Below are 13,770 nucleotides of genomic sequence, written 5' to 3'. Positions count from 1 at the left end.
GCTTTATGAAACAAATACCAAGGCACGTAAGATACAGTTGAAGAATGAACTTCATACTGTGGAGAAAAAGAGCATGTCTGTGAATGACTATGCGTTGAAGATAAAGGGTATTGTGGAATCCCTTGCATCTATTGGTGTGTCAGTAGATGATGATGACAAGGTGGAAGTCTGTCTACGTGGTCTCGGGCCACAATACAAGGCGTTCAAGACGTCTATCCAGACTCGGGAAAACATTCCCAACTTTACAGATTTGGTGTCTATGCTGATTATTGAAGAGAAGAGCTTGGGTGAAGACCAACAATCTTCACAAAGCAAAAACAGTTCAGAGCAACAGGCCTTCTACACGAGTTCAGGAAGAGGACGAGGTAGAGGAGGCCGTGGACGCGGTCAAGGAGGTGGCCGAACAGGTAATCAGAATTATGGCCAGCAGCAGCAGCAACAACAACAACAGTCCCAGAATCAACAACAACAACAACACGCAGGTGGAAGAGGCAGATTCAGAGGCAGGGGGAGTCAAAGAGGCCGTGGAAATTGGCAAAGGCAATATAATGATGCACGTGAATGCTACTATTGTGGTAAGCCAGGACATGTGCAGTCAGAATGTTATAAGAAGCAGGCTGACATGCAAAATGGGAAAGTGCAGCAAAACAACTATGCATCCTCAAACAGAAATAATGAGGACAATGAAAGGTTGTTTGTTATGCAGCATGTTGTAAATGCCATGTCTGAAAATGTTGATGCAGCACAAAAAGATAATGTATGGTATGTGGATTCAGGCGCTTCGAATCACATGACGAGTCATGGGGAGTGGTTCAAGGAGATGAAGAACCCGGAAAGACCAGGTTTTGTGGAAACAGGGGATGACACTGCTCATCCAATTGCCCACGTTGGAGATGTGCCATTATCTATGCAGGATGGCAAAGTGAAGTACCTTGCAGATGTACTTCATGTACCGAACATAACAAAGAATCTGGTTTCAGTTGGCCAGATGATTGAGCAGGGTTTGCAGGTTCGGTTTAACCCTGATGGGTGTTATGTTGAAGATTTTAAAGACAAGTGCAGGTTGGTTGCAAAAGGCAACAGAGTGGGCAGAATGTTTACGTTGGATGTAGACATGCCTGAAATGAGTGCTGCAATGTTTGCAAATGGTTCAGGAGTTGTTGCAGACACAGACATATGGCATAAAAGGATTGGTCATGTGAATGTGCAGAGATTGAAGTCTATGCAAACAAAAGGAATTGTGACAGGGCTGCCAAAATTTAAAGTGGAAGGTATGCAGAAAATATGTGAAGCATGCCAATTTGGGAAGCAAACAAAGCATGTGTTTCCACGTAACAGATATGTGAGCAGAAATGCACTAGATGTTGTGCATTCAGATGTATGGGGTCCTACGAAGACCGTGTCTATGGGAGGCTGCAGGTACTATGTCACTTTCATTGATGACCACACAAGAAAAGTGTGGGTATATTTCATGAAGGAGAAGAGTGAGGTGTTCACTCACTTTCAGAATTTCAGAGTTTTGGTTGAAAAGCAAACAGGAAAATATGTAAAGTGCCTAAGGTCAGATGGAGGGGGAGAGTACTTCTCCAATGAGTTCTCTGAATTCTTGAAGAAGAATGGTATTCGGAGACAGTTCACATGCAGATACACTCCGCAGCAAAATGGAGTTGCTGAGCGGAAGAACAGGCACATTGCAGAGATTGCGCGAGCATTGATGGAAGAGAAGAATATGCCGCATTGCTATTGGGCTGAGGCTGTTTCTACAGCAGTATACATCATGAACAGGACTCCAACTGCAGCCATACATGATGTAACTCCAGAGGAGAGGTTTACTGGCAGAAAACCAGATTTGTCTCATCTGAAAGTCTTTGGATGCATTGCATATGTGCATGTGCCAGATGAGCTGAGAACTAAGCTGGATCCGAAAGCTGAAAAATGTGTGTTTATTGGATATTCCCTTGACCAAAAGGGATACAGGTGTTATAACCCTGCTACACGTGAGTTAAGGGTAAGCAGGGATGTTGTCTTTGATGAGATGAGCAGCTGGTATGCTGCTGAAAAAGAAGCTGTTGGGGCTGATGTGAGTGGAAGTGTGGTTGCACAGAATGCAGGTCAGCAATCACAGTCTTTGAGTGGACCAGGAGAGTCCTCATCTAGTGGGTCTGTTGATAGACCATGGAGTGGCAGGCTGCGTCATAATACCAGCCCTGCAAATGTGATTAGTACATCACGTAAAGGAAAAGAGAAAGTGGTTGAGCCCCTTGGTATGCCTGACATTTCTGCAGGGCATTCTCATGTTGATGGAGAGTCTAGTGGCTCAGATATGAGCCTTGATGAGGAGCTTGGGATCCCAGCTATGAGAACACCTGGTGTAAAGAAGGCTATGGAAGCCATGAATGAAAACCTGCGAAGATCTGGGAGAGTGAAAAATCCTGTGCAGAGATTTACATATGATGGTTATGTGGCACATCACTATGCATATATGGCAAAGGTCGTGCAGGTTGTTGAGCCCACATGCATTGATGAGGCTGTTGGAAATGTGAATTGGGAAAAAGCTATGGATGAGGAGATGGATGCACTATATGGAAATGAAACTTGGGATTTAGTGCAATTGCCTGAAGGCAAGAAAGCCATTGGCTGCAAGTGGGTGTACAAAGTTAAACATAACAGTGATGGGAGCATAAACAGGTACAAGGCTAGATTGGTAGCCAAAGGATATGCGCAGACATATGGGATTGATTATGAGGAAACTTTCAGCCCAGTTGCCAAGATGGCAACGGTGAGAGTTGTGATAGCAGTGGCTGCGTCAAAGCAATGGTCTTTACATCAGATGGATGTAAAGAATGCATTCTTGCATGGGGATTTGCAAGAAGAGGTGTATATGTTGCAGCCACCTGGATATGAGGATGTGGGTCACCCCGAGCATGTTTGCAGGTTGAAGAAAGCCTTGTATGGCTTAAAGCAAGCACCAAGAGCATGGTCTGACAAGATTTCTGAATATCTTGTCACTATTGGCTTTCATGTAGCCAATGCAGATTTCTCATTGTATGTGAGACATGGTGATAGAGGGGTTGTGCTTGTTGTCATCTATGTAGATGACTTGATCATTACGGGGGACCATGATGCAGAGATCTTTGATGTAAAGATCTTGCTTAGACAGAAATTTGAGATGAAGGATCTGGGGGAGCTCAGATATTTCTTGGGCATTGAGGTGATTAGGTCACCACATGGTATTGGATTACTGCAGAGACAGTATGGCTTGGACATGTTGTCCAAGTATGGTATGACAGGCTGTAAGCCTATTTCTGTGCCATTGGAACAGAATGGCAAGTTGAGTGCAGACTCAGGAGAGATCTTGGAGGATCCTACTATGTACAGGAGCATAGTAGGAAGTTTGATCTACATGACGATCACCAGACCAGATTTGAGCTATGCTGTTGGGTTGGTGAGTCAGTTTATGCAGGTTCCACGGAAACCGCATTTGGATGCAGTGAGACGCATACTGAGGTATGTGAGGTCTACTTTGCATTGTGGACTATTCTATGAGACTGGGACAGAGATATGTGTACATGGGTACACAGATGCTGATTGGGCTGGTAGTATCTCAGATAGAAGATCTACCAGTGGATTCATGTTTTCTTTGGGGAGTGCTGCTGTGACTTGGAGCAGCAAGAAGCAGCCTACGGTTGCTCTATCGAGTACAGAGGCCGAGTACAGAGGAGCTGCTATGGCAGCATGTGAGGTAGCTTGGTTGAGAAAGCTACTTGGAGATTTGGGTCTATCAGTGGATAGACAAGTTGTCATTTTCTGTGACAACATTAGTAGTATACAGTTGGCCAGGAACCCAGTCTTTCATGCTCGTACGAAGCACATAGAGGTCCACTACCACTTCGTCAGAGAGAAGGTCTTGGCAGGAGACCTTGACCTTGTTTATGTCAGCACAGAGGATCAGGTAGCTGACATCTTCACCAAAGCATTGGGTACAGAGAAGCTCCGCAGATTCAGGGCTTCGCTTGGTGTGCATGAGATGGAGTTGAGGTCGAGGGGGAGTGTTGAGATATCGAGCTCTAGTGAGGCGGTGGACACTGATGACCCGCCTGGGGGATAGGCCCCGCACTTACACCACTGGCATGGTTGGTGAGATCTTGGGTGATATGCGGCCAGTGGGATGACAGGCTGTGTGACAGCCACTCTAGAGACTGGCATAGTTATAGCGCCAGCTCATTTAGTCGGGTTCACACTATAGAGAACCCGTGTATGTATTTGGTTGAGTACCTTTCATATTGTGTGTACTCTTATTCTTGTATATGGTGTGTTGAGTGTTGAGTAGAGAAGAAGAAGATTTTCAGCCTCTCACCTTGTGTGTTCTCTATTAGGGTTTTGTGAGTGTGTGTGTGTGCTTGCAAGAGCTCAAGCTCTCTTCCCCCCTGCATCTTTTCAATCCACATCTCATCACATCACATTCATTCTCACCTCATCCATTCATATCTACCCCGATCCACATCACATCCATTTCACCTCACATCTCATTTATTCACATCTATCCCGGTTCACATCCCATCACATCTCATTCATGAAAAGATGTAGGGGAGAAGAGAGCTTGAGCTCTTGCAAGCACACACACACTCACTAAAAGAGAACACACAAGGTGAGAGGCTGAAAATCTTCTTCTTCTTCACACAACACTCAACACACCATATACAAAGATAAGAGTACACACAATATGAAAAGGTACTCAACCAAATACATACTAGGGTTCTCTATAGTGTGAACCCAACTAAATGAGCTGGCGCTTTAACTATGCCAGTCTCAAGAATGGCTGTCACACAGCCTGTCATCCCACTGGCTGCATATTACCCATGATCTCACCAACCATGCCAGTGGTGTAAGTGTGGGGCCTATCCCCCACGCGGGTCATGAGTGTCCACCGCCTCACTAGATGAGCTCGATATCTCAACACTCCCCCTAGAGCTCAACTCCATCTCATGTACACTAAGCAAAGCCCTGAATCTGCGGAGCTTCTCTGTACACCCAATGCTTTGGTGAAGATGTCAGCGACGACCGGATCCTGTGTGCTGACATAAACAAGGTCAATGTCTCTCTCTCCTACCAAAACCTTCTCTGACAAAATGGTAGTGGACCTCTATATGCTTCGTGCGAGCATGAAAAACTAGGTTCTTGGCCAACTGTATACTGCTAATGTTGTCACAGAAAATGACAACTTGTCTATCCACTGATAGACCCAAATATGCAACTAGCTTTCTCAACCAAGCTACCTCACATACTGCCATAGCAGTACCTCTATACTCAGTCTCTGTACTAGACAGAGCAACCGTAGGCTGCTTCTTGCTGCTCCAAGTCACAACAGCACTCCCCAAAGAAAACATGAAGCCACTAGTAGATCTTCTATCTGAGATAATACCAGCCCAATCAGCATCTGTGTACCCACGTACACATCTCTCTGTGTCCCAGTTTCATAAAATAGTCCACAATGCAAAGTAGACCTCACATACCTCAGTATGCATCTCAATGCATCCAAATGCGGCTTCTGAGGAACCTGCATAAACTGACTCACCAACCCAACAGCATAGCTCAAATCTAGCCTAGTGATCGTCATGTAGATCAAGCTTCCTACTATGAGCCTATACATAGTAGGATCCTCCAAAATCTCTCCTGAATCTGCACTCAACTTGCCATTCTGATCCAATGGCACTGAGATAGGCTTACAGCCTGTCATACCATACTTGGACAACATGTCCAAGCCATACCGTTTCTGCAGTAATCCAATACCATGTGGTGACCTAATCACCTCAATGCCCAAGAAATATTTGAGCTCCCCCAGATCCTTCATCTCAAACTTCTGTCTAAGCAAGATCTTTACATAAAGATCTCTGCATCATGGTCCCCCGTAATGATCAGGTCATCTACATAGATGACAACAAGCATAACCCATCTATCACTGTGTCTCACATACAGTGAGAAATCTGCATTGGCTACATGAAAGCCAATAGTAACAAGATATTCAAAAATCTTGTCAGACCATGCTCTTGGTGCTTGTTTTAAGCCATACAACGCTTTCTTTAACCTGCAAACATGCTCGGGGTGACTCGCATCCTCATAACCAGGTGGCTGCAACATATACACCTCTTCCTGCAAATCCCCATGCAAGAATGCATTCTTTACATCCATCTAATGTAAAGACCATTGCTTTGATGCAGCCACTGCTATCACAACTCTCACTGTTGCCATCTTGGCAGCTGGGCTGAAAGTTTCCTCATAATCAATGCCATATGTTTGCGCATATCCTTTGGCTACCAATCTAGCCTTGTACTTGCTTATGCTTCCATCACTGTTGTGTTTTACTTTGTACACCCACTTGCATCCAATGGATTTCTTGCCTTCAAGAAATTGCACTAAATCCCAAGTCTCATTTCCATATAGTGCATCCATCTCCTCATCCATAGCTTTCTCCCAACACACATTTCCAACAGCCTCATCAATTTATGTGGGCTCTACAACCTACACAACTTTTGCCATGTATGCATAGTGATGTGCCACATAACCATCATAGGTAAACCTCTGCACAGGATTCTTCACTCTCCCAGATCTTTGTAGCTTTGCATTCATGGCTTCCATAGCCTTCTTTACACCAAGTGTTCTCATAGCTGGTATCCCAAGATCCTCCTCAAGGCTCATCTCTGAGCCACTAGACTCTCCATCAACATGAGAATGCCCTGCAGAAATGTCAGGCATACTAAGGGGCTCAACCACTTTCTCTTTGCCTTTATGTGATGTACTAATCAACATTTGCAGGATTGGTATTATGACGCAGCCTGCCACTCCATGGTCTATCAACTGAACCACTAGCCCCAACAGCTTCTTTTTCAGCAGCATACCAGCTGCTCGTCTCATCAAAAACAACATCCCTACTTACCCTCAACTCACGTGTAGTAGGGTTATAGCACATGTATCCCTTTTGCTAAGGGAATACCCAATAAACACAAATTTTTTAGCTTTTGGATCTAGCTTAGTTCTTCTCAGCTCATCTGGCACATGCACATATGCAATGCATCCAAAGACTTTTAGATGAGACAAATCAGGTTTTCTGCCAGTAAACCTCTCCTCTAGAGTTACATCATGTATGGCTACAGTTGGAGTCATGTTCATGATGTAAACTGCTATAGAAACAGCCTCAGCCCACTAGCTATGCGGCATATTCTTCTCTCCTATCAATGCTCATGCAATCTCTGCAATGTGCCTGTTTTTCCGCTCAGCAACTCCATTTTGATGCGGAGTGTGTAAGATCCCTGTCCCCACCGTGCAACGAATTCAGGGGTGCTAGCAGCGGAAGTAGCACTTCTTGCACGGGGCAGGGTCCCACACTCAGGGCCTCGCCCCCACCCACGGATATCCGGACAAGAGACTAATCTATCGGTTCTTCCAAAACCAAACCTGAAAAAACTTCCCTTGCCCCCGGAAAGCTTGGGCGATTCCTCTAGGATAAATTTTTCTCTAACGTAGTCAAAAGCCTTATCTAACTGAACTGATCCGACCGAAACCATAAATCCCATAGTCAGATATCAGGGAAAGATTGTACTTGGATCATAGAGACGAATGCTTTTTTTCTCATTTAGAGGCGCAGCCGTTGATTCTTTTCCATAGAACAATTTTTGTTCGGGATTTACTTCATCTAGCATACCATAACAGAATTGAGTCTCAATTTAGGGATCCATCAGTCCAGATCCAGTCCCATGGGTTAGCCAACCGCCCAACCACTGTAGTGATGGGATCCAATTAGGAATTTGGTTAGGTTTTGTCTCAGGTAATACCAGGGAAAAGAGTTCCTAGGTCTCCCTAGCCGGATATTCATGCAAACTTAAAACTAGTCACACCACTTACACACCCAATATGAAATTGCCTTTTTCACAGATTCAGCTGTCTTTAAAATAATCATTTAATGAAATCATAGTCACTGATCATAATCCTCCAAAAATTTCTGGTTGAATTCTAATTTCCAATCATGCCTTCCTCAGTGTACCTATGGCATCATTGGCAACCAGAACGCTCACCACCTGTCCACTCAGGGGTCTTTTCGATGGTTTTTAGCTCATAGTACTCAGCAATCTTCACATATCAAAATGGAATCTTCGTTGAAGATCAGCAAGATCAACCAATAGATCCATATAAAAGAACCATGGACTCATCCGTTGAGGACCAGCAAGGTCAATCAACCAGATCCATGCCCGAATTCAGGAAACAACTCTTACTCCTTGTTCCAATATCTTCCCCGACGCACATGTGGGTATCCTCGGCGACCCAAAGCCCGAGCACCGTATGGTCAACACCCTCTAGGATCCTTTTCGCAGGTGACCTAACGCTTCACTCATAGGCCGCTTCCTTGGTCCCTCATCCACCGCACCGGGGAAGCTCACCATTTAAATCAAACCGAGGCTGGTCAAGACCTCAGTCGACCTTGCTATGCAAGACGTCCTCCGTTGACTCTCCGTCAGCTGTTGCAACTTTATCAGATTAGGTCTACCTCATTCACAAGACGGTCAAAATGCTTCTCTAGCATTCTTGACATAAAACACTCATTCAAAAACAGTTCAAAAATACAGTTTCTTAACGAACTCCAACCGAAGCGTGTGATTATATTTTCAAAGAGGAACTTGGTTGTTGTCCTTGCATCTGCCTTACGTGTCGCCTTCGCTTCAGCCCATTTGGTCATATAGTCAGTGGCCACAATAATATAGCGAGATTGTGTGTTTTGGGCCGCTGGGCTAATTGGACCTACACAGTCTAAACCCCACTTTTCAAATGGTTGGTTTACTTTGATTAGATGTAGGGGCATCTGATCTTTCCTCTGGGATTTCTTGTATCGTTGGCATTCATCGCAAACCTTCACAAAGAGTGATGCATCTTGGAACATAGTGGGCCACCAACCAATACCCCGATTGTAAGATCTTTCACGCTGTTAAGTCTCTTGAGAAGTGACCACTGGCTACACCCATATCTGCCTATTGCAAAATGTATAGATACTCATCCTCTCGGGCACAACGCCTAAGAACGTCATCCTTTCCTCTTTTATAAAGAGTCCCAGCTATCAGGCAATAGGGTTCGCATTCTTTGATCAGCTTTCGAGCTAGATCTTTACGAAGCTCCTTGGGTGGAAAGCCATTAACCAAAAAGTTAACAATCTTCTCACTCCATTCAGGCATTGTCTCCACCATGAACAGGGAAGTGTCAGGTAAGTCATTCATCAACCCCTGTAGGAGCCTCACCATTAGGTATGCGAGACAAATGATCAGCCATAACATGTTTTTGCCAGGTCTCACAACAACAGTGAAATCAAACTCAAGAAGAATCAATAGCCATCGTGTGATTCTTCCTGTGGAGCATGGTTTGTTTACCAGATACAACAATGCTTGATGATCCACATAGAAAACAAACTTGGTGGCAAGGAGGTAATAACGAAATTTCCTTACTGCATATATCATTGCCAACCCTTCTCGCTCCGTAGTGGTGTAGTTCATCTCAGCATCGTTCAGCTGGCAACTGGCAAAGCTAATGGGGTAGTCTAGCTTGTGTTCTCCAGGTTGAGTTAACACACACCCAATAGCAAAGTTTGATGCATCAATATGCACATGGAAGAGTAAATCCCAGTTAGGCATTCTCAAGATTGGAGCACTCGCCCAAGACCTTCTTTATTAGCTCATAGGCACGGTCACATTCTTCGGTCCAAATAAACTCGATGAGAAGCTTATACAATGGTCGAGCTATCTCGGCGAAGAATAGAATAAACCTTCGATAATAACCAACATGGCCCATAAAGCGTTGGACTCCCTTATAGTTGGTAGGTGGGGGCAATTCCAGAATGACCTTGATTTTACTTTCGTCAGTGGAAATCCCATTTTTGGACACTATATGCCCTAAGATAACTCCGTGTTTAACCCAGAATTGGCATTTGAAAGGATTCAATGAGATGCGATATAATCTACACCTTTCAAATATTTTTCGTAAACACATCAAGTGCTCGTCCCAAGAGGAATGAACACAAAGATCATCTAAGAAAGCTTCACAGAAGTCCCTTAGATATTCCTTAAAGACCGTGTTTATCAATCATTGGAATGTTGCAGGTGCATTGGTCAAGCCAAAAGCCATGACGCAAAAGGCAAACACTCCAAACTCCATGATAAATGCTGTTTTAGCTTGGTCCTCGACTGCAATTGTGATCTGATTATAACCCGAGTACCCATCTAAAAAGCTATATGCCTCCTTGCCTGCCACTCTTTCAAGCACATGTTCAGAATATGGCAAGGGGTAATGATCCCTTCTGGTGGCTGCATTAACCTTTTTGAGATCAACGCACACTCTGAGTTTCCCATTCTTCTTTGGTACGATGACTATCGGAGAAACCCATTCTGAGTGCTCAATAGGGTATATGAATCCACATTTTACAAGCTTTTCAATTTCCTCTTGTACAATCTTTGCGTACTTAGGATTCATTGGGTAGGGACGTTGCTGGACTGGTTTAGCAATGCTAATCATTGGAATCGTGTGTTGCACCACCGAGGGTGGAACACCCTTCATATCATGATATGTCCAGGCAAATATGTCCTTGAATTCCGTAAGAAGCTTCGTAAGTGCAGCTTCTTCCACCTTGGTGAGGTCTTGAGTAATAAAAACTGGTTTAAACTCCTCACCCGGATCTGCTAAGTCTATCTCCTTAACTACCGCAAGGCCATCGTAGACACCGCTACTCCCATTGGTAGGCGTTCGTTGGGCTTTTGTGTAGACCACTTTACGTTTCCCTGTGGTAAATGATTTGAAATGCTCAGGTGCGGGGTGTAAGTCTACTGGTTCTTGTTGTGCCAGGCTTTTTTCTTTTAATTCCGCCTCCTTTTGTTGCTGAGCTAACTCTTGGTTTTGCCGCCTTCTTGCAGTATGACTTAGTTTTGGCTTCTCTTTGATTTCTAATTGGGCGACGTCATGAGGTTGTGGAATACACCACATGACACTTTGGAGGTATTGTCCGATGAGCGTCAATAGCTCCTACATAACTAAGCCATTCTACAGTGGATCTCTCCTTGTTTATTGCAGTTCATACATTAGCTCGATAGCGTTGTCGCTTATGTCTCGTTTTCTTCTTACCAAGTTTTTGATTTTTGTTTTTGTCAGATTCGAACTCACTTGGTCGATCTTCACTTGTGTCCCCCTCACTTTCGGATGAACTATAGGAGGTCACTGTCCTAGGCCTTGAGCACCTTGCTTCCACATTTGGGTGAATATTTGATTCATCCCCCCCATTAGGCTCAAAGTCAGTTTCTTCTTGAGATTCATACTCAGAGTTGCATTGGTCAGAGTCTTCGCTACTTTCAGTGTCAGTGGAGTTTGCCGCTTTCTCGCCATCAGGAGTCAAGTGCATAATTCCTATCATGTTTATTGGCACTAACGGTGGCATATCTTGCCCCTCAGGTGTTACCCACAACTTGTGCCTCTATTTCCCCATGTGTCTATGGTTGCCGCTAGGTGTACCCAGTCCACATTATCCGACTCAGTCATACCCGGTAGGACATCCATATAAGGAGAATCTTTCCCATCATCAGTCTCTTTTTTGCATGTATAGCAATACCTTAATGGGGCGGAGTGAATAGTGGTATCCGATCGATTATCAATGATAACCTTGCTTCCTAAAGGATGTGCGCGACCATTCTCAAGATCAACTCGAATGACAGAATCCTAGAATTGTAGATAGACATGGTTTTTCGACCAGTCATGTACCATTTGTGCTTCCCTCATGAAAGGACGTCCTAAGATCAACTCGAATGACAGAATCCTGGAATTGTAGATAGACATGGTTTTTCGACCAGTCATGTACCATTTGTGCTTCCCTCATGAAAGGACGTCCTAAGATCATTTGATATGACATAGGATGCTTGGAGAAATCTATTACAATGAAGGTATGTCTTACCTTGTATCCCAGAACCTTGATCTTAAGGTCCCTTAACATTCCAATAGGTTTAGCAATAGTTCCGTTTGCCATCTTAACCACTATGTTTGTGACTCCAAGGTGAGGTCTTCCCATAGATTCCCAACAGTTTTTAGTCACAATGCTCATTCCAGCACCACCATCAAGGATTCCCTTTAGAGTTAATCCCTTGGTAGTAATGGGGAGGGTTGCATTAGATTCGTCACCTTCAAAGTACTGTCCCAACTTGTTCACAGGTATTTCAACGACCGAGTCTTCATCTAGGTTGGGTTGTAGATCCCAATGTTCCCCTTCATCTTGAAGCGTGTCGGGTCTATCCATATTTGCAAATTGTGGTAATCCCGCCTTTAGTTCTCCATTGAGAAATGCCCGAAGAGCTAAGAATAGCTCAGGATCTCCGTATAACTTGGATATGATCATGGTTCTGATTTCAGAGGACATGAAATCCATTAGCTTAGACACATTCAACAACGGTACTTTTCGAGACATCGCCCCTTGACTAGGGACTGGTGAAGATGGAATCACTTCCTCTTCGATGGGGTCAGGCATTCCCTCACTAAACATTCTTTCAAGCAAAAAGGGTGTTTGCCCACTTCCTCATGTCCTATCCTCACTTTCTTCCCGAATGATACTAGGTATAGCTAACGGTTTATGGTTCCTATGAGGCTGAACTCGCGCAGGAAACACTGTGTCTGGAATTTTGATTTTTCTCGGGTTTGGCTCCAGTTCTCTTTGTGTTTCTTCCACCAAACCCCTTAAGTGTTGCACTTGTTCAATCTCCTCAACTGGGTTTGGGTAAGTTCCAATCTTTTTCTTGAGGGTTTTTGGCCCACGTGGCTTGTCTTGGGGAGTCTCAGTCAGTTTGGGTGGTCGAGAGGGCATTAACTGACTTGGTTATGGGGCCGAGAAAGTTTCCTTCTGTTTCCTCTTATTTATGTACTCGCTTGATTCTCCTTCGTTGAGCTCTCGAGTGGGTTCCTCCCTTAAGGTAGTGGCTTTGGTCCCCATGGTTTCTATTGAATCGGAATCATCTTCAGGATCATTCATATACACGGGGTCGTCTCCTGTCCCCTATGTTAGTCTTTGAACTAGGCTTGGAGCTCGTGGCATTAAGCGATCTCTTCCGTCGCGTTTTCTTTTCTTTGCTCGAGCAATTGATGCAGTATCCCTCTCTTCGAGAATGTAGTTTTGATTTTGAAGCATTGACCGTGTAACTACATTCGCGGGTACGACAGGTATGGTTCCTCGTGCCTGGTTGGTGACCTCAACCAAATTCAATGGCGTAATCTTGGGTGCATTAGGATTATGTGGACATTGAGCAATCAAATGATCTATTCCATAACGATTACATGTAAGTACCGGCATTCCTGATGTGCTTCCTTGATTTGGTTGCATTTGAGTAGCGATCTTCTATAGCCTATTAGGGCACTCCGCTACACGATGTGGTCCACCACACTCATAGCATTGAAGAGGTGGTCTCCTCGCCAAGGTATTAAGGTTTTGCCCTCTTGTGGGGCGAGAGCAGCTACTTGATATACAGGCTTGACTTGCCCGAAATGATCCTCCATGTAGTACTGGGGAATCATTTCAAACGTATCAACAATCCCATATGAAACAGTGGGGTCTATCTCCTCTTCATAATCCCCACACGCACTATGTGACTCACAACCCATTTGGTTTAGAAGGGTAATCCTTGGGGATGTGGAGGTTGTGGTCCTAGCACTGGCGGTGGTAACGGCACAGACTGGACTACATTCGGATTCCTTGAAACTATGTGCTGT

Source organism: Cibotium barometz, chromosome 10 (genome assembly GCF_041138505.1).
Source record: "Cibotium barometz isolate CiBa-2024 chromosome 10, ASM4113850v1, whole genome shotgun sequence".
Taxonomy (NCBI): Eukaryota; Viridiplantae; Streptophyta; class Polypodiopsida; order Cyatheales; family Cibotiaceae; genus Cibotium; species Cibotium barometz.
This window is presented reverse-complemented; position numbering follows the sequence as displayed.